General features: G+C 43.4%; 1 protein-coding gene across 6 annotated transcripts in view; it reads right to left on the bottom strand.

Moving 5' to 3' along the window:
- The window catches only part of ANO4 (anoctamin 4), a 413,046-nt gene that overhangs the window by 356,863 nt on the left and 29,962 nt on the right, over positions 1–26,221 (bottom strand). Inside the window, exon 1 of one of the 6 annotated variants that reach the window (XM_060195642.1) lies at positions 2,825–3,295. The exons of the other annotated variants lie outside the window; for them this stretch is intronic. The gene's annotated coding sequence lies outside the window, so the exon portion shown is untranslated. Of the gene's footprint in view, positions 1–2,824; positions 3,296–26,221 lie in introns of those variants that run through there. 6 annotated transcript variants of the gene reach the window in all.

The following is a 26,221-nucleotide window of genomic DNA, read 5'->3' as shown; positions in this document are numbered from 1 at the left end:
TAATAGAGCCATGTCTTCTCTCAGTTACATGATTATAAGTTGAACACTGGAGTTAGGTTTGTTGTAGAAAGAAGCTGTGACCAATTCATTAATGAAACAACTTTCACCTTCTGTGTTGCAGTGTGTGTGTGTGTGTGTGTGCGCGTGTGTTTGTGCGCGCACACGCGCACCCGCGCGCATATGCCTGGTAAGAGAAAAAAGGGAGAATTAAGAAGTAGAGACTATTCACAATATAAGACTACTCACAATACATGTGTCAGATCAAAGCACCAAAATAAACCAGAAGAGCACTGCTTCAGTGACAGCTTGGATGACCACATCTATACCAACCAAGTTGTTCCTTGAGCCGATTCAAATCACTCCGACTTGCTACAAGATGCAGCAGTCAGACACACATACACACAAAGAACAGGCCACAGTGACTTCACCACACCAAGAGTGGCTTTCAAAGGGCCTACGTCACTCTTCCCTGCAGCTGTCTCTAGGGACTCCTTCAGAGACCCTGAAGAGAAATTCACATGACAGCACACTGGGAGACAGTGAGAGGATAAGAATGTTCTCTCCTACTCAAAGAGACTCCCAGAGGCAGTAACTGAGGAAGGCTGTGGGAAATGGGGGATTCCCTACAAAAAAAAAAAAAAAAAAAAAAAGCTAGAGAATGCTCAGCAATCTGGGGAATTCTGTTTGTTCTGAGCGAGCATGCTACACTCTGAAACCATGCATGAAGTACGTAGGTGAACAGGTCTATGTGTGTAATGCAAGCATTGCCCTCAGTCCTGACTGTAGTTGGTATGCTGAGCTAAGGGATTCTCTCTAAGCTGAAGTTACTACTAATGACAATGAGACCTTTCCTGAATGCCTCTGAATGTGAATGTACAGTGTCTATTTCCATGCCACCCAGGCTGATTCTGCCTCTTTCCATCTTGACAAAGAGCTCAAATGGAGTTGCCAGGCACCTACTACAAACCTTAGCAACTGGAGAGAAAAAAAAAGTTGCACCAAGTAAGAAGTCGCCATGCAGTATGAAAATAAACAACTGAAACGAAAGAACTGCAAGAGGAAGCAGTGCCGCTGGCCAGTCAGTCACATCGCCACTAAGGCAACATCATAGAGTGCAGGGAAGAGTGGCTGTCAGAATAGGTCATGTACACAATGCTCAAGGTACTCCTAACACATTCCATTCTGCAAGCAGCCACATCATGTGCCCTGGCCATTACTGCTTTTAGCCTATTCACTGGTTTCACCAGCACCAGGCTGTCATGTAAACATCTACAAATCCTTATTCTTTATCTGAATGTATGCAAAGAGGCTCCACCGAAAACAAAACACCCAACTATCTGCTGTGGACTCAGGGAGTAAGATAAAAGTACATGTTTGATGTCATCATCACTATTTTAAGAAAAATGCACACAGTGGAAACGAGTGGTGAGAATGATGAAGACAGTCACAAAACAATATTCCAAACTCCCCATCAACAGGGGGTGAGAGGAGGGAAATTTCAGACCACCACTTTCCCCCTGTATTCACCACCTCCATCCCCCATCACCTCATGTGTCAGTCAGGTACCTCACACATCAGAGACTGCAATCTTCCCTGGAGTAAAATGGACCAGAATTGGGAAAAGTCACAGAAAATCCGATCAGACAGCCATCTCCTGTCTCAGGGTTGGGGAGAACCAGGCAGAATTACAAACTGCGAAGCTATTTCTTGGGACTACTGCACGGACAAACATAATCCAACACTTGCTAACAATAACGGGGTGGGGGAGAGGAATCTCCCTGTGAAGGGAGACCCCCCAGGCTCCAGGTGATAAACTAAATGAAGCTGCTTCAAGAGGTAACCAGCAGGAGCCTTGAACTTGCGGTGCTCACTGCAGCAGGGCTGCAGGGCAGCAGGGTACCCAGTGAGAAAATAAAACACAGTGAAAGAGTAATGCCCTAAAAAATACACAATCTGCCTGCCGGTGGACACCACCACACTGTCTGTTCTCCGTGGAGACCTCCTTTCTCTTTACAAAAAGAGTCTTACCATTCCAAAAGCCTCAAGGCATTTCTGTCTCCCAGCAGGAAGATGGAACTGTGTTGGCAACTCAAAAGGTACTAGGAAGGAAAAGAAGTCTCTATCTTCACTGCCCCCACGCTCTGAAAAAAAGGCTGGCAAGAGGGTTTGCAAAGCAGCACCCTGAGCCTGTAGGGAGAGAAGCATGAGGTCATGCAGTCAGCTCAGCCCACAGCACAGGACTCCTCCTTCTGCCATTGCTGGTCCCAGTTGTCAGCCCACAAGACACAGGGTCATTCATTCCGGTCCCCTCTGACAGGTACGTAAATCAGGGCACTGCCTGGGGCACACTCCCACCTAACTCACACTCTCCTGGTCTAGCTTTACAGGAAGAATGCAGTTTGAGATGGATGGGGGCCAAGCAGCCCTCTTGAGGTTCCAGGAGGGTGCACCCTGGGGCACCCAGGGGTCATCTCACCCCGTCTATCAGCCCCTTCCTCCAGGCTCCCAGGCACACTGCTGCAGGCTCCCACACTGAAAACAGTCACCCAGCTGCTGCTTCAAGGACAAAGACAAGAGAGCTCAGGTTTCCAACACAGCTGAGCAGCCCAGGCTTAAGAAGGAAGAAAAATAAAACCCAGGCAAATGACCCCTTCCAATCTTAGCCAGCTGGGTGACCCCAGACAGGAAAGATGCAGAAGAGGGGAGAGGCAGAGAGAAGGTCATTAAGCTTAGCCAGAATGAGAGAGAGAGAGAGGGAGAACAAGGAACCAGCCTTCCCCTCACTTCACTGCAGCAGAGCAGCTCATTCAAGGCGAGCACTTACCATAAAAATAGAGTCAACAGAAGGAGAAGGAATCCTTCCTCCTAGGCGGCTGAGGCAGAAAGCAAACTAGGCTCCAGGCTGGCTCCCGGCTGATGAAGAGGAGATCACACCACCAGGCACAAGTCCTTCTCAGCCTCCCCTCAGACTCACATGCAGCTGTTTGTGCTGTGAAAACCCTGACAAGTCTGGAACAGGACTCTCCCGAGAGCCAGGCAGAATGAAAGTGGTCTAGTGGATTTGACTGGCTCAGAGGCTGAGAGCAGCATGTCCCGGACCTGTCCTCTCCTGGTGCTGGTGCAGATCCCCAAGGCTAGGTGACATGCAGGGGGTCAGGGGGCAGGCGGAAAGGAGTCTCTTTGGAGTAGAAGGGACTGCCAGCATGAACATCAGAATTCCAGATCGCTTATTGCCAATGACCAATCAGCCCAGACAGGGCGCCGCCTTATCAGAGTGGCAAGAGAGCAGCATCAGCTAACAGCCTGCTGGGCTCCCAGTGAGGCAAGATAGACTCCTGCCTCCATCCAACACAAGTTCAGCAAGGCTGGCATCTCACCCTCCCTCCCTCCTCTCCTTTCTCTTCCCCTCCTCGTCCCTCCCCTTCTTTATCACTGATAGTGTGTGCTCCTGTTTTAAAAACCAAGAGCAAGTCCCAAGAGGCACAGCAGCCACTCAGGCAGTTCCCTGCACAAAGCGGGCAAGAAATCAGGTGTGAAAGCTGCCCTAAGTGGTGTTTGGTGGCATCTCACATGTGACCCAAAGAGCATCGGGAACACCACAGTAGCAGTGTGACAAGTGAGGGATTTGAGGTGTCTCCAGAACTTGGCCTTTTGGGTTTTTCTTGAATATTAAGTGCATAGAACCTTTTGGTAATGTTGTCTTTATACAAATAGTAGACAGGCACATGTGTTTGTACATGCTGTGTTTCCTTTAAGGGTCCTTTAATCGCCCCCCTAAGAATGTGTTATTTGGAGTACACATCCCTGTAAAATTCACAGGTGTGAGAGAATTTGAGGAACTCTGAACTAGACTGACAGAGGAACAAAAGAATAATTCCCTTCACTGGTGACTGAAATTAATTGGAGAACTCTATACTTTCTCTACTTGCCTTTTTCTCCCACCCTATTTTAATACTGAAATTACAAACATTTGTACACAGCAGCCCAGGAGGTGGTATACAGGGTAAAGCATTGGACTTGAAGGCATGAGGTCCTAAGTTCAATCCTTGCCACCGCATGTGAGAGAATAAAGTTCTAGTTCTCTCTCTCTCTCTCCTCTCCTATCTACATAAACAAATCTTTCTTAAAGGAAAAAAAAATTTCTATATCAACATATTTCTATAGATATTTCTATATCAATCAGGCAGTTGTTGGTTGTGATGATCAGAAAGGGAAATAAATCTCTTCTGAAGTTAAACGGATTCTACAGGAAAATTGCAGGAACTTCAGAACTTCTGCTATTGTTGCCACAAGGATTACTGATGGGAGGCAGTGCCGGCACAGTGAATCCACTTCTAGCAGCCCTGTTTTGTCTTTTGTTCTCCATTTTGGATAGACAGAGAAAATGAGAGGGAAGATAGAGATAGAAAGGAAAGGAGATCTCAGTGTGGATCAACAATGCTAGAGAACGTTCCATCCTCCGAAGGGGGGTGGGATAACATACTCTATCTACCATCTAAAGAAGATGGGTCCTAAACTGAGAAATGTTATGCATGTACAAACTACTGTATTTACTGTCAAATGTTAAACATTAATTTCCCAATAAAGAAATTTAAAAAAAAGAAGAAGATGGGTCCTGAAACGGGTGCAACTCAGAATGTTCCTACTGATGACAGCAGAATGCAAGTTTGGACCTACAGAGACGTAGAGGTCACACAGGTTCCTGTGCTGAACATGGGCCCCAGATCAAGTTGATGGGGTTTACAGTCAACAATATTTATACACTTTCCCATGTTTGGGAGCTACTCTCTTCCCTAATCTAGCTTTCTAGCCCTTTTTCCAGCCATGCCATCATCTCCCCAGACAATAACCTGGGTCCACCTGCATATCAGATGTCAGGCTCAGGCAAAAAACTAGTAAAGTCATGGGCCCTTTGGAATATACCTAAAATAGACCTATTAATTCCCATGTTCAGCAGGGAAGCAATTACAGAAGCCAGACCTTCCACCTTCTGCACCCCATGGTGACCCTGGGTCCATGCTCCCACGGGGCTAAAGAACAGGAAAGCTATGAGGGGAGGGGAGGGGATACCAAGCTCTGGTGGTGGAAATTGTACCCCTCTTATCCTATGGTCTTGTCAGTGTTTCCATTTTATAAATAAATTTAAAAAATAAAGAATGAGAGAGAGAGAGAGAGAAAGATAGACACTTACGGGCCTGCTTCACCACTCATTAAAGCTTCCCTCATGAAGGTGGGGACCAACAGCTTGAGTCCAGGTCCTTGCTCATGCTAACATGTGTGCTCTACTAGGTGTGCCACCCTTCAGCCCTCAAAGACCTCACAACATTTTAATGTGCAAAGGTCATCTCAGGTCACTTTTTACATCTTCCCACAAAATGATCAATTCCTTTGGTACTACCCAAGATTTAAAGGGAAAATATAAATGTCCTGGGGCTTGTTGGTCTTTCAGGTGACTTTTATGATTCAGTGTTTGTTGGTTTTCCCATCAAGGCAACTCCACTGCTCCTGGTGGTCTTTTCTTTCCTGAGAAGATGAGACATAGTGACAGAAAGAAAGTCACTACAGCACTGCTCCAGCTCTACGGAGCTTCCTCTATGCACAGTGCTCCCGTCCAGTGGCTGGCTGGGGGCTTGAGCCCAGACACTCGCACATGCTAAAATGTGCTTGACTGGACAAGCTATCTCCTAGCCCCTATTAGTTACTTTCTTATGTGGCATCGTGGGATGAACCAAGCAGTTAGCATATATGTGATTCTCTGAAAAGCTTCCCCACACCGTGCTTCTTTGATATCCTGAGAGAGTTAGAGGCAGACACTAAAGCGCTGCCCCATCACCCATGGACGTCTTCTTGGTGCTGCCCAAGCTACACCCATAAGGTCCAAGGACTGAACCCAGAGGGTAGGCTTCACCCACTAAACTATCTCCTCACCCATGGTTGTAATTGTAGTTCTGTATTTACCTACATGTTGGAGTGGTATTGGGACACTTGGTTGTGATCTCTAGCCATAGGCACTCTAATTTGGAAGGGGTCTGAATGCTGCTGTCTAAATGGAGAGCTAGGCTGAGGGGAGCAGCTAATACACCATGTAAGAGAGTCACAGCAGAAGGCCGTAAAAGGTCCCACATCAAAGGGAGACATTCCTATCATGAAGCTTTTGAATGGAAGGATGGTTTAAGAGGATAGCCTTCTGTACATCCATGAGGAAGATGGGGGGATGAAGTTCTCACACCACTTAACTCTTTACCTCATTATGAGGGTAGTCTTCTGCACACCCATGAGGAATATGGGGGACCAAATTCTCACACTGCTTCACTTTTCACCTCAGTTCAAACAGCTAGCATCCACAGAAGGAAGGCCTACTTTGTGCTGGGGTGAGGAGATCAAGCCACAGGACTGGTCTTCAAGAAACTTATGGTCTATTGAACAGATCTGAATCATCTCCAAATTCCAGCTCTGTGTTCTGTTACTTGAATGTCCCTTAGACAAGGCCAGAGTTCAACACTAGCTGATAAGTTATTTTCCCTAAATGAAACCGTTTGGGAATGATAAATATATAACTCATTTTTTAATGTAATTAAAACATGAAAAGGCTTCCTTAACTGAATGTTTGCCTTTATCGGTGTCAATAGTGTCTGACACTGTAAAAACAAGGGCAGCAAAACAAAGAATGTACTTAATAAGGGAGTATTATTTAAAGCTCCCAAAGTAATTGAGGTTAAAACTGTTCATGGAGCAGGCTCAATATCTTGAATATATATGGTGATAATGAAGCATGAACATGATAAAACCACAGAAATATAAATGACTCAGTAGATTAAATAACTGCACATCTACAGAACAATCAGGTCAATGAGATGGGCATTCCACTACTCAGATGCAATTCATTTTCTTTCAGGTTTGGCCACTTCTCCAATGTACCCTCCTCTAAAAATAGAAAAACCTCCTATTTCAGATTGCAACAAACACCAACTAATTTTTATAAATTATAAATTATAAAATATTCATCCAAGTCAATTACCACTGGGACAACTTCAGGGAGCGTATGTTGTCCGTTGGTGTAACAATGACACTTAACACATAATAGATTCTCATTGAATGTGTGCTAGACGGCCAACTGTGGCCAGGAGAATTGGGAGAAAACAGTACAAACTCAAGATTTAATGCCTTTTAGGGGCCAAGTAATGGTGCACTTGGCTAAATGCATGCACTGCCATGCACAAGGACTGGGATTTGAGCCTCTGTCCCCACCTGCAGGGGAAAAGCTTCACAAGTGGTAGGGCTGCAGGGCCTCTCTCTCTCTCTCTCTCTCTCTCTTTCTCTCTCTCTCTCTCTCCCCCTCCCTCCCTCCCTCCCCTTCCCTCTCAATTTCTCTCTGTTCCATCAAGTAAAATTAATAAAATTAAAATATTTTTTAATTTAATGTTTTTTAACAGGCTACAAGACCATATGAATTATGCATCTCTATCTGACATTTGTTTAGGAAGGGGGGTAAAAGCTTTCTCAGGAAATTTAATTCAGAGCAGCTTGCTGACAGCTTTATAAATCTGACAGACAAGGCTTCTTAAAGCTCACTCTTTCATCACCAAATGTGGATTCTACCTTCTGTAAGCAATCAGAAGAGAAAAGGTGAAAGGACCATTATTTGCTACAGCACCAGGAAGGCAAGTGGTCAGCTAACTCTGCAGATGATGTCAGCATCTGGTAGTTGGAGGCATGAGAAGCAAGGATTGCTAAGAACATTCTTCCAGGTGATATTTTTGAAAGTTAAGTCTTCCTCTCCCTAAAGGAAAAGTCTGTGCCTCTTGTGCCTAGCTTCTACAGGCGATGTCTAACGAGCTGAGTGTTGGCCCAGCCTTATCCCAGTGGCCCCACATCACTCAGTCTTCCCAGCACTCCTAGGACACACAATCCTGTAAGTGGCTCTCCTCATCTTTCCCTGCCTAGAGGTCACTGGGTGAGAGTAACTTCCCCAAAGTGCTTAGTAGATGGGCTCTCAAATATGCAGCAATAGTTTCAAATAAGAAAAGGTGACTGTTCTGCAAGGCACAGCTACACTCAGAGCATCCAAGTCTCCACAGGGCATGTGCACTCAGTACTTCCCGGGCCAAAAATCCCCTGGTCTCATCACAGATCCCATTCACAGAAAGAATCCCTAAGATCACACACTGTTAGCTTTCCTCTCTCTCTTCTTCCTTTCCTTTTTCCCTTTTGCTTGCTTTCTTTCTTTTTTGAAAGACAGGAAAATAAATTAATGGTCAGCATGAAGCGTTAGTGAGAAGGGTGTATGGTACATGTTAACATGCACAAGGACCTAGGATCTAGGGAGGGCTATTCATGAGCAGGAAGCAGAGCTGCAGGCTTCTTTCTCTCTCTTTCTCCCCTCCCCTTATCAGTTTTTCTCTGTTCTATCAAATAAACTGAACAGGAAAAAAAGAATAAAAAATTAGTCAGTGAGGGCTAAGTCCAGGGGGGGCTAAAATACAGAAGGGGGTTGCACAAGTATGAGCATACACAGACACAAAAAGTGTGTGTGCACATGTGTGCACGCATCCAACATGTAACTGGTGCTTCTTCAGGTCTGATCAGTTCTTAATCTCAGTCTCACCACTATTTCTCAATATATAGCTAGGATTATAACCAGTTTGGGGCCTCTTTCTCTTAAACTACTGTAATAGCTTCTAACCTTCCCCCTGTTCCAATCCAACTTTTCTCTAGTCAACAGCACTTGCTTTCTCTCCTCCTTCTTTTCTTTCTTGCTTTCTCTCTTTCCTTTTTTTTTTTTTTTTTGCCTCCAGGGTTATCACTGGGACTCAGTGCCTGAACTACTTTCCATTTTCTTTTTTACTGGACAAAACAGAGAGAAACTGAGACAGAAGGGGAGAGAACTTGACTGGAGCCAACCTAGGCTGCTGCGTGGGAGAGGGATCAGGAACTCATGTTGGGCTAGCTTCGCAGGAGAGAGACTCTGGGATTCTCGGAGCCGGAAGGCAATCCCAAGTGTGTTTAATCAGAAGAGCAGCTGTATTTATACTCGCCAAGAAGGAAATAGTAGGGCGGAAAACAGGATGTGACGTAGAGAGGGTGGAGCAAAAAGAGAGTGCAAACTAGTGTTGGAAAACAGGGTGTGACTAGGAGAAGGGGCAGAGCAAAAAGAGTGCAAACCAGTGAGATTAAACCAGTGCCCTGCAGGCAAGGCGGTTCTCAGGTAAAGCAGTGATTATGTAAATAGACTGCAGCATTAAGCAGGGGGAAGCTGGCATACTGCCCAACAACCTCACCCATTAATAATGCTGGTGTCACTGTTTTATGCCCTCTGTCAGAAATGGCTGCAGAGATGGAGGTGTTGTGCAGACACCTCATCCCACTAATAATGCTGGTGGCAACAAAAACAAACAAACAAAAAATGAAGCTATCTAGGGACAAGGAGCACCTATTATCAATCTGCCAACTTCTGCTCCCATTAGAAATACAAATCACAGGAGACCAGGCAGTGGCATACCTTTTTAAGCACTGTACACATTACCATATGCAAAGACTGGGGTTCAAGGCCCGCACCCATCAACGGGGGGAAGATTCACAAGTGGTAAAGCAAGTACTTCAGGTGTCTGTCTCTCTCCTCTATTTCCCCCTTCCACTCTCAAATTCTCTGCCCTACAAAATAAAGGAAAAAAAAGAGGAAAAAATGGCTGCCAAGAATGATATATTCATCATGCAAGCATCAAGTCCCAGCAATAACCCTGGTAGAAAAAAAAAAATGAATGGGTGCCAGGTGGTGGCACACCTGGTTAAGTGCTCACATTACAGTGCACAAGAACCAAGGTTCAAGCCCCTGGTCCCCACCTGCAAGGGGAAAGCTTCACAAGTGGTGAAGCAGTGCTGCAGGTGTCTGTCTCCCTATCTCCCCTCCCTTCTCAATTTCTCTCTGTCTCTATCCAATAATAAATAAATTTTAAAAATTTAAACTAAAGAGAAAAGAATGACTGAATGAATGACAGAGAGACAAAGAAAAATGAAGGAAGGAAGGGAGGGAAGGCAAGAAAGGAAAAGGGAAGGGAAGGGAAGAGAAGGGGAGGAGAGGGAAGAGAAGGGAAAGAGGAAAGAAAGGAAGGAAAGAAGGAGGAATAATTAAAAAGAACAGCATGCTGAGCCTTGCCTATACAACTAAAGCTGAAGTGCTGAGTGAAAATGTGAGGTTCTCTTTATTGAATAAGCCAGGAGAGATTTGCTGGATCCCTACTTATCACTCCTTCCTCCTATTATGTTAGAGCCACTCTGGCCCATACTGACACCAAGAAGAAATGGACAAGCTCCATGATCTTCTGAAGCATCAGCTAAAACAAATGGTTCCAGGAGATCAAGATCCTAGGAAGCCAGGCAATTTCTCTTTCTTCCTTGAGCTGTCCTGAAGGCGAGTAGTCGGGATCCTCCTATGCCTGACCATGGTCTGTTCCTGATTAGCTGGAAAGGAGGTCTAATAAATAAATAACCATGGTGATCTTCCATAATGTATGAAGATCACTTCTCCAATGATCATCGGAAAAATTACTGTATTTAGCAAGCACATGCCAGTCTAGCAAACAAGCACATGGGTTTGTCATTGGCAGGAAGAGGAAAAGAGGTCACCTGTGAGGGAGCAAACACTCTAGAACCAACACCAAAGACATTTTCCCTCCCAGAGCTACTCTCCTCATTTTCTTCTTTCCCATGAAGAAACTGGGTGGAGGCACACCCAGTTGAGTGCACACATTGTCATGCATGAGAACCTCCATCCCCCAGTGAATGAGTGCTGCAGGTCGGTCGGTCGGTCTCTCTCTCTCTCTCCTACCCTTCCCTCTTAATGTCTCTCTTCCTCTGTCAAAGAAGGCATCTGTGGGTGTGGGGGTGGGGGAAGGACTCTGGGAGTAGTGGATTCATTGTACAGGCCTGAGTCCCAGCAACAACCCATGTGGCAGGGGGAAAAGTCAATATAAATTCTAGTGCTCAAAGAAAATGATGTTCTAATAAACTACTACATAGAAGGGTTGTTTGGGTCCAGAAATCTCATCTTCACCCTTATTCTAACTCATTCTGTTCATCTCACCTCCTGAACACTTCATTTCATCTCCTGCTGCTTCTGTCCCAGTGTAGCTACCCCTTCACCCCTAGGCTAGTGTTGGTCTCAGCTGCAGTTTTTCTCGACTTGGGCCCCTGTGTGCACTCCACCCTGCACAGCCATCTTGGGATGTGTCACTAAAGGCACCATCACGTCCTTCCCTGCTGAGACCTCTCCTGTTCCCCAAGACCCCCCCATAACTGCTCTGCCTCCCCTTGCCTTCACTCCCTACTTGGCCATTCCCATGACCCACATCTTAATACTCAAGAGTTCAAGCACTCATCAAGCTGTGTGACTTTCCAGAGTCCTAGCACAAGCTTAGAATTTCCTGCCAACTAAGCCAGCCGCTCCTTGAGCTCTTATTCTCCAAAGGACCTAAGCAAGGATGTCTCTTCCCTTGTGAACTTTCCCTGATCCATCCCACACTCAACAAGACCTAGTCATCTCCAAGCCACTGGCATTTATCACACTGTATGATGGTCACTTTATCATCCAAGATCCTTCAGGGAAAATGCTCAACTTCAGTCTGACTCACCTTTGCTTCTCTAGGAGAGAGTTCTCCCTGAAGACATGCAAATGTTTGCAGAAACACTGGGCTTCCCCCCTGTAGCCAGTACTCTCACTAGAATGTTCCCTGAAGGAGGGAAGAGCAGCTTACCCATCATTCTAACCTGAGCTCATTATAATGCCTAACACAGTTAGATGGATGCTCATTGCTTATTTGTGGGACTGCTGTAAGTATGACTGGAGGAATTCCTCTCAACTGATTTCTAGTGAGCTCTTATAAAAATAAGAATAATTGCTCTATCGACACATCTGGGTGCCTGTTTGTTGAATAATTTGCTGTATATCTTACTGCCTTTCAGCCATCATGATGTTATTCTGATCTTCTTGGACAGACAACCTCACCAATGTTCCTGGAACCCCACATCCCCAGCTCTGCCCCACTACGAAAAGATAGAAACAGGTTGGGGGTGTGGATCCCCCTGCCAATGCCCATGTCCAGTAGAAAAGCAATTACAGAAGTCAGACTTTCCACCTTTTGTACCCCATAAAGAACATGGTCCACACTCTCAGAAGGATAAAGAATAGGGAACCCTAGGAGCCGGGTGGTGGTGCACCTGGTTGACTGCACATTTACAAAGCACAAGAATCCAGGTTTTAGCACCCAGTCACTACTTGCAGGGGGAAAGCTTTGAGAGTGGGGAAGCAGTGCTACAGGTGTCTCTCTACCTCCCCATCCCCTTTCAATTTATTACTGTTTCTATCCAACAAATAAAAATAATTTTTTAAAAATTTAAAAATATATAAATTAAAAAAAAAAATAACGGCAAAGCTTATAGGAGCAAAGCAGTGGTGTACCAGGTTAAGTGCATATACTACGAAGCACAAGGACCCATGCAATGATCCCAGTTCAAGCCTCTGGCAAGGTGGTCACTTCACAAGCATCAAAGCAGGTCTTCAGGTGTCTCTGTTTCTCTCCCTAATGTCCCCTCCCCCTCTCAATTTCTCTCTGTCCTATCCACTAAAATGGAAAAAAAAATGGTCTCCAGGATCAGAGAATTTGTAGTGCCAACACCAAGCCCCAGCGATAACTCTTTAGGAAAAAAATAAATAATAGAATAGAAAAGAGTCAGGGGGCCGGGTGGTGGTGCACCTGGTTGAGCACACATGTTACAGTGTGCAAGGACCCGGGTACAAGCCCCCAGTCCCCACCTGCAGGGGGAAAGCTTTGCAAGTGATGAAACAGTGCTGCAGGTGTCTCTCTGTCTCTCTCCCTCTCTATCACCCCTCCCCCTCTATTTCTGGCTGTCTCTATCCAAAAAGTAAATCTAATTTAAAAATTTTTTTAAAAGAATTACATTTTTAAAAAAAGAATAGAAGGGAATTGGGTGGTAGCGCAGTGGGTTAAGCGCACGTGGCACAAAGCGCACGGACCAGCTTAAGGATCCCGGTTTGAGCCCCCGGCTCCCCACCTGCAGGGGAGTCGTTTCACAGGCAGTGAAGCAGGTCTACAGGTGTCTGTCTTTCTCTCCCCCTCTCTGTCTTCCCCTCCTCTCTCCATTTCTCTCTGTTCTATCTAACAATGACAACATCAATAACAACAATAACTACAAAAACAATAAAACAACAAGGGCAGCAAAAAGGAAAATAAATAAGTAAATAATATAAAAAAGAATAGAATAACATAGCATAGCATAGAATATGGAAGCTCTCTTCATCTGAACTATTCCAGCCATTAGGTTTATGACTAATATTAGGTTTATGACTAATAAACAATTTGTTTGGCTTTATATGTTAACTCTTATTTCAGCCACCAGGTTCCAGATGCTACCATGATGCCAACCTGACTTCCCTGGGCAGACGACCCAACCATATATCCTGGAGCCCTGCATGCCCAGAACCCTGCCCCACTAGGGAAAGAGAGAGACAGGCTGGGGATATTGATCAACCTGCCAACGCCCATGTTCAGGAGGGAAGCAATTACAGAAGCCAGACCTTCCACCTTCTGCATCCCACAATGACCCTGGGTCCATGCTCCCGGAAGGATAAAGACTAGGAAAGCTGTCAGGGGAGGGAATGGGACACGGAGTTCTGGTGGTGGGAACTGTTTGCAGTTGTACCCCTCTTATCCTATGGTTTTTGTCAGTGTTTCCTTTTCATAAATAAAAATTAAAATAAATAAATAGAATAGAATAGGAAAGCTTCCAATAGAGGGGATGGGACACAGGACTCTGATGGTGGGAACTATGTAAAATCGCACCCATTATCTTAAAATTTTGATAATCATTATTAAATCACTAATAAAAAATTTTTTAAAAAACCTGGCCATGCACTAAGGCCCTTGGTTCAGTCCCTGGATCTGCATAAAAGAAATAACAGAGCTACCAATGTTGCTTAGATGTCCAGTGCCCCAGCAACATACAGAAAACCACTACAAGAAAATGCCCAAGAAGGTTAAGTGCAATTTCCAAGGACACTCCGCACCAGTCAAAGGATCATCCAGTTTCTTCACCCACTCCTTCACCTTACAGGAAACTAGCTACGATGCAACCAAAGAATTGGAATACAACTTGTCAACAGATCCAGTGGCTATCAATAGCTTAGACCACCACCCACCTTGGTTTAGCTAAATTGGGAAAACCTGCCCCAGGAAGGAGTCCATCCAAATAAGGACAGTCATGGGTGAGGGCACAGTGGATAGGAGAACAGAAGAACACACACCTTCCGGAAACACTCATTGTGTGCGGCCAATTCACATGCAGAACTCAAGTGTAAACTGCAGCATCACTGGTCCAGAAAGATCCTCCAGTCTCCCTATGCAAACAACTTCCCCTCATTTCTTTGCAGCCAAGTTTGAGTTTTGCTATTTTAACTGAGAGAAGAAAACAGAATGAGGATTTGCTTTTTTTAAAATTTTTTTTATTTAAGAAAGGATTAATAACAAAACCATAGGGTAGGAGGGGTACAACTCCACACAATTCCCACCACCCAATTTCCATATCCCACCACCTCCCCCGATAGCTTTCCCATTCTCTATCCCTCTGGGAGCATGGACCCAGGGTCATTGAGGATTTGCAAGGGTTGTGTCATGTTCATATTTTGGTATAATGAAATTATGTCATTGCACTGGCCATTCTACACCTTCGTAGAGATGAAGTTTTCCATTTATGAATTTTTAAGAAGTGCCTTGAGCCTCTAACAGAAATAAATCCATATTGCTGATGGAAAGATGCAAAATGTTACAGTCACTTTAGAAGACAGTTTGGCTAAATTTTCTAGGTTTATTTATTTATGAGAGAGAAAGAAAGAAAAATCAGTTCATCACTCTAGCACATGCAATGCTAGGATTCGAACACAGGACCTTCTGCTTGAGAGTTCAGGACACCACCCAATAAGCCACTTCCCAGGCTGTGATAGTTAGCAATTCCTTATAAAACTAAACAAGAGGCTAGGAGATAGGTCACCTGCTACAACAGGTCACTTTCTATGCTTCAGGTCCAGGGTTTGAGTCCTCATACCCCATGGAAACACTATAATGAATGGTGTAGTGGAGCTAGTGCCTCTCCTCTCTCACACACAAAGAAATAGAGTAGAAAATGTGGGGCCAAGAAGGTGGCTCACATATGTGAAGTCCTGGGTTCATTCCCTAGCACCATATTAAAAAATAATAACACTAAATACACTCTTCATAATCTCTCTACACAATTCTGCAGCTGGAGTACTCCTATAACCATTACTCTCTAGTGAACCATAATTTCAGAAACTTTTGCAGCCTCTAACTTTCGTTAGAGATAAGATCCCTTATCTCTAACAAAGATGACATAACCTATTTTACAGGGTCATGGGAATAATGGGAGGATTTATAGCAAATGTTTAGAAGAGGATTCAGCTCAGAAGTGTTCAGTAACTATTAGAACTTGAAAAACAGGGGGCGGGCGGTAGCGCATTGGGTTAATTGCACATGAAGTGAAGTGCAAGGACCAACTTAAGGATCCCAGTTTGAGCCCCCGGCTCCCCACCTATAAGGGGGTCACTTCACAAGTGGTGAAGCAGGTCTCAGGTATCTATCATCTCTCTCCCTCTTTGTCTTCCTCTCCTCTCTCAATTTCTCTCTGCCCTATCCAACAACAATAACAGTAATGTCAACAATTACAACAACAACAAGGGCAACAAAATGTGGAAAATGGCCTCCAGGAGCAGTGGATTTGTAGTGCATGCACTGAACCCCAGCAATAACCCTGGAGGCAAAAGAGAGAGAGAGAGAGAGAAAGAGAACTTGAAAAGCTAGTAAGAACTACCCACAACTCACACCACACACATGAATAATATGCATTGTGCCAAACACACATCACAAAGTCCTGCTTTTATGGCTCAGAATCCACATGGCAAGGACCAGAATATTCCACTAATTTAGTATCTACAGAGCATATAGTGACCTAGCAAAGCAGAACCCTGGGAAGACACTGTGTATTTCAAAACCCTTCTTTGCTTCTAAGGTTCCTCCCCTTTTAGATTTATTTTGTAGGGGTAGGGGTAGATAGCATAATGGTTATGCAAAGAGATTTTCATGCCTGAGGCTCCAAAGTCCCAGGTTCAATCCTCCACACCACCACCACAGCCGGAGATGAGCAGTGCTTTGGTTAAAAAAAAAAAAAAAGTAAAATACTACCTAAGACTCACACAGAAAAAAAAAAAAAAAAGCATTAATTTAATAGGGAAACTAGCCTGCCAGTGTCTGTGCAGGAGAAAGGAAGGGAGAAACAAAGTGATAAACGACTTAACTGTACCTATAAAGGATTGAATTTCAGCTTCAATTAGTGAATGGCTCATAACAGAATGCTCAGTACACTGAGTGGGGCAGGAGAAGGAAGCCAGATAAGGAGGGGAGGAGGGAACCCCCAAGTTCTGAGCCACTTGGATGTCTGGGAATCTGTAAGCAAGTTAGTGGCAAGTCTGAACACTGCCTGGGTATCACTAAATCTTGGATGCTATGGGGCACCCAGAGGAAGAAAATTAGCACACTGTTCAAAATGGGCATTTGGGGTTGGGAAATGTGAGCTTGACAAAGTCCTGGAGTCTGCAAAAGATCAGAGCTATCTGCTCCATAAAATACAGACAGTGCCCCAGCAAACCACCCTAGGTAACGTCAATATAATTACAGCTGTCAATAGCAGAGTCATCATACCAGAAAGCACACGCACACAGCACTCTGAATCCTTGCAAGGGCTACAACAAGGTGTCTAATCCCCATGTGAAGAAACTAGAGCTCAGTAAACTGAGCCTCACCCACGGTCACATCACTATGTGACGATAGGGCTGAGAAACTCCAGTCTGCCTGATCCCAAGACCTCTGGACTTCTGCTTCTCCCTATCTGTACTGCAGAAGCCATGAGATAAAGGACCCCAACTGACCAAGAACTGATGAGACAGAGAAGACGAGAAGCAGAGAAATGCTAAGACACAGAGGCAAGCAGGTGAAAGTGCTGTGTGGGAGGATGGCCCAGGTGGCATCTCAGCAAGTGGGCTGTCCAACAGGAATGTGTGGGGTTCCCAACATTGCATTTGATGGGCTAATACTCTGGTTCTGGCATAAATAAACCATCAACAAATAAACAAGCAGGAAGTAGACTGGAAAATGCCCAAAGGGGAGCCAGGTGGTAGCACACTCAGTTGAGCACATGTTACCATGAACATGGACCAAGCGAGGCTCAAGCCCCAGTCCCACCTGCAGAGGAGAGGCTTCAGGAGCAATGAGGCAGGGATCCAGGTGTCTCCCTTTTTCCCCTCTCTCTCTCTCTCTCTAGCTCTCTTTTCCATCTCAGTTCCTATCTCTATTCAATAAATGAATAAAAGATAAAATACTAAAAGATAAAATATTTACAAATGAAAGATAACAAAAAGGAAAAGTCCAAAAGAATTCATGGTGCTTAACTCTAAGCAGGCAGTTCTGGGCAAAGCGCGATTCTCCAAAAGCTACATTACAAGGCACTAAATGAACAAAGAATTGAGTGCTTTCTGTAAGTCACAATCAATGTTCAACAGCAGCTGGAAGGTTAGATGGTAAAAGATCATAACAGGAAGAAACAAAATGTTTTTATTTTCTCACATCAACAGGATGCTTATGGGCCACCAAATACAGTACAAGGTGGACAAAGATGAAGGTTGTCAAGGCAGTGAGTAAGAAAGGTCCCAAGAAGACAGAATGAGTGTGCCAATCACTGAGAAAAGCAGGAAGGGGCAGGGCAGTGGTGAACCAGCTACAGTATGTGTTACAACACACAAAGACTCAGGTCAAGCCTTTGGTCCCCACCTATAAGGGGCAAACTTTCAGGACTGGTTAAGCAGTGCTGCAGATGTCTCTGTCTCTCTCTCTCTATCTCTTCCTTCTCTTTCAATCCCTGACTTTATCAAAAAAAATAGAATAAACACAAAGGTTACTGAAAAGTAATAAAAAGAAGACAGAAAAGTGGTAGAGCTGTTGTCCCCTCCACGGGGACAGCAAGGTGCTGAAGAAGGGTCTCCACAGATGTGAGCACTTATACTGAAGCAGCTGCATGTGGACAGGAACTACTTCCTTCCTTCCTTTTCACTGGAATTCTACCCACCCATTTTGTAGAGCTGATTATCTCATGCAGATAGTAAGCTCTAAAAGGCAGTTAATTTTGTCTCGGATTAGCCAAAAAAAAAAAAAAAGGTGATTACAATCACTCATTCAATTCTGTCTGTGGGAGGTAATTATTATGTTACAGAGGACCCCTTTGACAAATCGTCATCAGAATCAAAGACTATGTTGGCAGGACTACAAAATATATGCAAGTATAATCAGGTGTTATTTAAATGCCAATAAATGTGAATAGAAAACAAAGCCAAAACATTCAAGCAGTAAACTGGTTAGTTAATCCACTATAGCAGTAGAATGATGCAGGTGAATGATTTCGGCCTAGGTCAGACTAGAGAAGGTATAACCAGAAGTCAAAAAGGGGGTGTGAGACCACTCCCTGCAGCACGGGAATTTGACAATCTCAATAGTGCACACAGTGGGAGAGTGCAAGTCCACTAGCGCTGGGTGGTGTTGCACTTGGTAGAGCACACACATTAGCATGTGCATATAGATCTGAGTTCAAGTACTATCCCCACATGCAGAGGGAAGCATCACAAGTGGTGAAGCAGGGCTGCAGGTGTTTCTGTCTCCCTCACTCTATTTCCCCCTGCCCCTCTCAATTAATCTCTGTCTCTATCAAAAGGAAAACAAAAGGATAAATACAGGTATCAGGAGCAGTGGATTCTTCATGCAAGCACCAAGCCTCAGCAATAACTGTGGAGTCAAAGAGAGAGAGAGAGACAGACAGACAGACAGACATACCTGGATACCCATATCACCCAACCTAAAGAGTGAGCAGACTAGCCTAAGAGGTTGCACAATGGAAGGGCTCAGGACTTTTAAGTAAGTAAGGTCCCCAGTTCAATCCCTAGCACCACATGTGCCTAAGGGAAGTTGTCATCTAGTCTTTCTCTCATCAATCAATAAAATAAATTTTTTTTTTAAAGGGGGAGGTGTTGTGACGCAATATACCAGCCTACCATAGGAAGTCAGCACAGCACTTGGCTGACGGCAGCCCTGGCGACAGAGAGACATACAGTGATCTGAGCAAACACACAATGGACAGTGGGTGGATCCAGTCCATGAAAATGCATACAGCATTATGGGTGGACCAAACAGACTTAAAAGCACAGCCAGCCTGATGTCCAGACTCTTTTTGATTGCTGCTTCTTCTCCTGGTCTGACGAACCTCAGCTGAGGTGCTTGAGGTTTCCATCATAGCTGCTGCTCCTGAACACTTGTGACTCAGCTAGCTGGTAAACTCTAGACTCTCCTCTACAGCCATGAGCAACCTATACCTGGGCAGATAATTGTTTCTCTCATGGGGCTGAACATCATGGACGTAATGGGCCTAGCATATTCTTAACCCAGCTGATAACTGCTTATTTTGCATTACCTAAAATATGTCCCATGCCTCTGTACTGCCCTAATAAAGCCTTGAATTGTTTAAACCTACTCCCAGCTGCCCCGCAGCCAAATCTATTCCATGCTGCAGTCAAAATCCTTTTAATTTTATTTACAACAGGGGTGACTAGTAGAATGTTTGGTGATAAAATTATTTCTATGGTGGGTAAATAGCTGATAAGCTTGAGAGAGATTCTAAATATATGGCAGTAATGTCATCAATCAATCTGCCACATTGATGCCTTTATGATTTTATGGCTGGCACTTGAAGTATTTATAATGCTCGAGGAAGTTTGGTAAGTTAGAGCACCTAGCAGACAGATGAGCACTGTGATTCTAATGCAAATTAGAGGCTGAGGAATAAGCTTACATGTTCAAATTAAGATCTATGGTAGAATACTGCTAAATTTTTTTTTACAATATTTGAAATATTTTGGAGAATTTAAGTTCTTAATTTGTTTAGCAGGCAAATGAGTTCTTAAAATAGCATTAAAATAATTAACACATTAAGACCATTAGGAGAGGGGCCAGACAGTGGTATACAAGATGAATGCACATGTTACCATGCACACAGACCGGTTTAACCCCCCAGTCTCCACCTGCACAGAGGGAAGCTTCATGAGTCGTGAAGCAGTGCTCTCTCCCTATATCCCCTTTCCCTGTCAGTTTCTGTCTCTGTCTAATAAATTAAATATACAAAATGACTGTTAAAAATAAATCCATTAAGAGAATTTAACTAAATGAAGCCAAATGCTAACAGCTTTTTTGTGATTTAACATGCAGAAATTTAGAATAATAAATTTTGTGAATTAAACTGGTTTAAGATAAAACTATGATTTTGAACTTATAACCAGTAATTTTTCCCTTTTGTTGCCCTTGATATTTACCATTGTTGTTACTATATTGTTATTGAACTTCAGTAATTTTTTATTGATGGTTGAAAATACAGAGGGCTTTGGTAAGAAAAAAAAAGTCCCTGCAAGGATGTCAAAATCTTACATCAATATGAACTCAGAGAGACAAATACCTAGAACCTCATTTTAATCACTTACTAAATGCTACAAACACAAGTACAAAGATGCCTATGTGTGAGGAAAGAAATCTCAGAAGAGTAACTGCAGTGTAGCTGAGAAAAGCATTGCAGAGGGGAAAGGCCTAGATGTCCAAGAAGCTTGCTTAGTATACCCAACCCGGACCTGAAGACTAGAGAAAGTTGTCTGTGTGTTTCAGAGCTTAATCAGTGCTGTGTGGAGGTGGGTTGGCTACAGCAGGGGCTGGTAATGATCTCAACAGCATCAAAGCAGCAGATTCACTAAGAGGCAAAGGACTTAAGAACAGAGAAGAGCTGTGCACCAGCCTTTCATACCTGAGTCCCCATAGGTCCCAGGTTCAATACCCAGCATTGCCATAAGCCAGAGCTTAACAGATCTCTCATTAAAATAATAAAATAAAACATTAAAAACAAACAAAAAAGAATAGAAGGCTATGGAGGATGGGAGATGGCTTATCTGGTAGAGTGCACACTTTTCATGCAGGCCCAGGTTCTGACCACTCACCCTTCAGCACATGGAAGCACCATGGAAAAGTGCTTTATGAGCAGTGAAGTAGTGCTATGGTATCTCTCCTCTCTGTTTCTCTACCTCATTTTTGTCTCTCATTTCATACATTAAAAAAAGTGTGGCATGACTCTGCTGGGGGTAGGGACATGAAATCACAGACACAGAGTTCATGATAACCTCGGGGATTGAGAGATGATTCACCAGATAGAATTCATGTCTTACCATGCACAAGGGCTTGGGTTCAAGCCACAGCTCTATATGAGAGTATCAGGGATATTGGAACATTGCTTCTCTCCCGCTCTAAGTTAAAAAGAAAGTAGGAAGAGGGGAGGAAGGGAAGGAAAGAAGGAAGGGAGAAAACTGGTTTGAATGACAGTCTAGCAGGATGCAGTAGTCTTGGTTGAAAGTCTTTCTTATTAAGCACTCAATAGATATCTTGCCATTCTCTTTGGCCTGTAGTGTTTGTGTGGAGAAATCTGCTGCTAATCTTATGGGTTTTCCTTTGTAGGTGACTCTTTGTTTTTTCTCTTGCAGCCTTCAAGATCCTTTCTTTATTCCTTTCCATTCTAAATATGAAGTGTCTTAGTGTCTTTAAGTCTAGGTTAAATCTGCTTGGGACCTTCTGAGCCTCTTGAATCTTTATGTCTTTTATCTTCTCTAGACTAGAGAAATTCTCAGCTATTATGTCCTGAAGAATGCTTTCTTCCCCTCCTGGAAAAAAGGAAACTGGGCCCAAGATATACATCAGCCTTACTGTGCAAGTGTCGGGCCTGAATTCATTCCCTGGCACCTCAACATGAAATAACAAAAGCACCGAGGCTGGAAGCAACTGCCTGGGTTTGAAAAGACATAGACATGTGTTCACGCATGTAAACTCATTTCTCTCTGGCCTCACTCTGAGCCTAGTTCTACACTAGTCATCTCTTCCTATCACAGTGCCATTGCTGTTACAGAGTTTTATCTAAATTTTTAAGAAATACAGTTCTAAGGAGTAAAGCTTCTAGTACTTACTCCTTTGTAAAAGAAAAATAATTTTTCTGTATGGTTGAAAGATAGCTGTTTTAAAATATTTTGTTTTTCACTCTGCCTCAAAGATAGTTGGAAAACTGAGAAATGTTATACATGTACAAACTATTTTTTGTTACTTAATTTTATTGTTGACTATAATCCCCCAATTAAAAAAAAGAATAAGATCGTTTATGTGCAATTATGTTTTAAACTAGAAAAATAGGAGGAAGGTAGTGTGGTCAAGCTTTAATTTGTACCTTTCAAATTCTAATTTACTTTGCCTCATAGAAGCTAAAAAGAGGGAGTCAGGAGGTAGCGCAGAGGGTTAAGCATAGGTGGCACAAAGCTCAAGGACTGGAGTAAGGATCCCAGTTTGAGCCCCTGGCTCCCTACCTGCAGGGAGGTTGCTTTACAAGAGATGAAGCAGGTCTACAGGTGTCTGTCTTTCTTTCTCTCCCCCTCTCTGTTTTTCCCTCCTCTCTCCATTTCTCTCTGTCCTATCCAACAATGATAATAACAATAATAACTACAACAATAAAACAAGGGCAACAAAAGGAAATAAGTAAATAAATATTTTTTTAAAAAGAAGCTAAAAAGAGGCAGCCCTACCACCCCATCATCCAGCCTCCAGCATCAGAGACCTCAGCACTAAAGTACATATTGGGGGAGAGATTACACCATACTTTTTGTTGTTTTTTTTAACAACTGTATATAATTATTTGTCTTCAGCTACAGTTTCCCTGTAGGCAGTTAAGTTATTACCTACTTTTTATTTTCATTTATGAGATTTTTCCAGAGAAAAAGAAATAGTTTTTCTATAGAGAAATCAGCAGCTGTAGAAAAGAAAGCCAAACTGTGTTCAAGTAGAAAACACACAGACACTAGCCATTGCGTTTGGTGAATCTTACTTAGTGTCCACATGCATGTGCGAGCGTCTGTAAGGAGTAGCGAGTACATGTACTACCCAAAAGACAACTACAGAACCAAGTGATTTCAAGCTCTATTCCCTACTAAGTCTCTTAATCTATATGGATGTTTAACCCCTACTCACGGAGGAATAAGTTAAAAAAAACTCAATCTATTTCAGGTATTACTTGTCTGGGGACAGAATCAAGATGTGGATGTCTTTTTCTACTCACTTAGTTATACCCCTGCCCTAAAAAATGATTGGGTTGCTCTAGTCTTCTAGTTATGAAATGTTAATGCAACTCAGAAAAATCTTAAAGAGGTCAAGATTTACAGATAATTTGCTTTGGGTTTAGCTTCTTGATGCTCTCAAAATTTCATTAAGGCAGTTAATACAATTGTAATTATTTAACCTCCTTTTCCCAAGCAAAGATCCATTATCCTGAGTGTTTTCAGAGGCTGAAACCACATGGGAAGAAGAGGCAGTTAGGGTTTTCCAAGTCAGTGTTTAGAACAGGGAGCAGTGTTTTCCTATGCAAGGTCAGAGTGTATCTTATGGGCTATATACACCACATTGTCACCCCTGCAACTGCTCAGCTCCACTCGTGTAGCCTGAAGGCAGCCAGAGACAAGATGTGGACAAGTGAGCCTGACTGTGTTCCAATAAAACTTTATTTACAAATTTGGCCATGGATTTCTGTGATTCATTGCCCATGATTTGCCAACTCCTTCTAGATCATATTAATAGGCTGGTCTAGGGAGGAAGATGATGGTGCACACAGCTGAACATACATATTACCATACACATATTACCTCCCACTTGTAGGGAGGAAGCTTCACAAGCTGTTAAGCATTACTGCTGGTGCCCCTCTTTACCTCTGTCTCCCCACTCCCTCTCAATTTCTTTCTATCCTATTTAACTGAGGAAGTAGAAGGAGGAGGAAGAGGAGACGGAAGAAAGGAAGGGTGGATGGAAGAAAGAAAGAAAAAAGGGAAATAGCCATGGGGATGGGTGGATTTGTAGTGCAGGCACTGAGCCCCAGAGATAACCTCAGTAGCAATAAAAAAAAATTTTAAAAAGAAAAAAGAAGAAACTGGCCTATCTGGCATCACATTAGAGACTGTAAGACTGAGAGACCTGGGTGCTCTAGAATTATTCATGACAGTGCACATTGTGTGCTGTTCATTTTCTGCATATCTGAGTTATATTTCACTAAAAAGTTTATGTGTGTGACTAAGGGAAATACAGGGAAAGTGTTTAGACACGGCTTAGAAACAGAATCCAAAGTGTATTTTTCTGGCTAACTCGAAGATTTTTCAGAGATTGAGAAATCTAGAAGCTGAAAGAACAATGTTATGTAGTCCAACATCCTTCCTGATGGAGGAATATATATGTATGTATATATACTTAATGAATCACAATATCACACCAAGCTATGGAAAGAACTCTCAGTGCCCCTCAGTAGGTGAATGGAGAAAGATGTGATCTACATGTACGATGGGTTATTTTTCAGCCAGAGGCAGCAAGAAGGCCTGCTGTGTGTGACATGGGTGGACCCTGAGGGCAGAAGGGCAGAATGCTAACTGAAATTACTAGATTAGGAAAGAGCACTCCTGCTGTGTGATGTTACCTATATGCAGAATCCTAAACTTGCCTGGTAGGGAGGTATCATGATCCCACAATCCTAAAAAATGTCACACATGAACAATAGAAAAGTGTGCTGTGGTAGAGAAAACAGAGTTTGGTGAAAAGACTACAAACTTTCAAAACTAGAAATGTCTATGCAATCCATGGTCAGGTTCAGCTCACAATATTTGCTTTTGTAATAACACAATTATCTAATATTGTGAGTTTCTCAGGAAGTTTTCAGTCTGATCAAAGGAGGGGGGAAGTTGGTGGTGTACTGGGTAGAATGCACATATTACCACATGCAAGGACCTGGGTTTGAGCCCCTGATCCTCATCTGCAGGAGGGAGGCTTTATGAGCAGTGGAGTAGTACTGCAGATGTCTCTCTCTCGCTTTCTCCTCCTTCTCCCTCCCTTTCTTTTTCTATCTCAATTAGAAGGAAAACAAAAAAAGGTAGGGGGTTCACAGTGATATAACTCTGGTGGCAAAAAAAAAAAAAAAGACAGAACACATAATTACAACTAAAATTAGAAAAGCAACAGAAAAATTATTGTGACATAAAAAGTAAGATAGTACCAGGCTGGGGAGACAGCATAATGGTTCTGCAAAAGACTTGCTTTCCTGACTGAGGCTCTGAGGCCCAAAGTCCAATCCCCAGCAGCACCATAAGCTAGAGCTCAGCACTGCTCTGGTCTCTATATTTCCTAAATGAATAAATAAATATTTTTTAAAACAATAACATCCACCTCATCTGATAAGTCAGTAAAAAAAAGGAAGAAGGAAGTCGGGCAGTGGCGCAGTGGGTCGAGCCCCCGGCTCCCCACCTGCAGGGGAGTCGCTTCACGGGCGGTGAAGCAGGTCTGCAGGTGTCTATCTTTCTCTCCCCTCTCTCGCTGTCTTCCCCTCCTCTCTCCATTTCTCTCTGTCCTATCCAACAACAAAGCAACGTCAACAATGGCAATAATAACCGCAACAAGGCTGCAACAACTAGGGCAACAAAAAGGGGAAAAAATGACCTCCAGGAGCAGTGGATTCATGGTGCAGGCACCGAGCCAAGCAATAACCCTGGAGGAAAAAAAAAAAAAAGGAAGAAAAGATAAAAGGGGTTAAGATCAGCTAAAGGCCAAATGCATCAAGAACAAGGCTTGTGCTCCTTTAAACTGGGTTGTGGACAAGCAGGTGTCTAAGGTATGTTTCCCTTTACATTTCACACATTAGAAACATTTTATGTCTACTCAATTATTAAAGCCCATTTTTAAGCAGAATTAAAGGAGAAGGAAAGGGCACTTATAATTGGTAGAAGCTGGAAAGTCAGAAGGTCACTAGAATAAATAGGATCTTAAAGTCATGGGCTTCTTGGAATATACCTAAAATAGACCTACTAGCTTTTTCCAAAATGGAGACCCCAAATCTTCATCTTCTATATTGTTACCTTTAGGTTACTGATTATTAAACAATTGGTTCTGCTCTATATCTTAATGCTTTTTCAGCCACCAAGTTGCAGATGCTACCATGATGC

The sequence above is a fragment of the Erinaceus europaeus genome, chromosome 7, assembly GCF_950295315.1.
Source record: "Erinaceus europaeus chromosome 7, mEriEur2.1, whole genome shotgun sequence".
NCBI classification, from domain to species: Eukaryota; Metazoa; Chordata; class Mammalia; order Eulipotyphla; family Erinaceidae; genus Erinaceus; species Erinaceus europaeus.
This window is presented reverse-complemented; position numbering and strand designations above follow the sequence as displayed.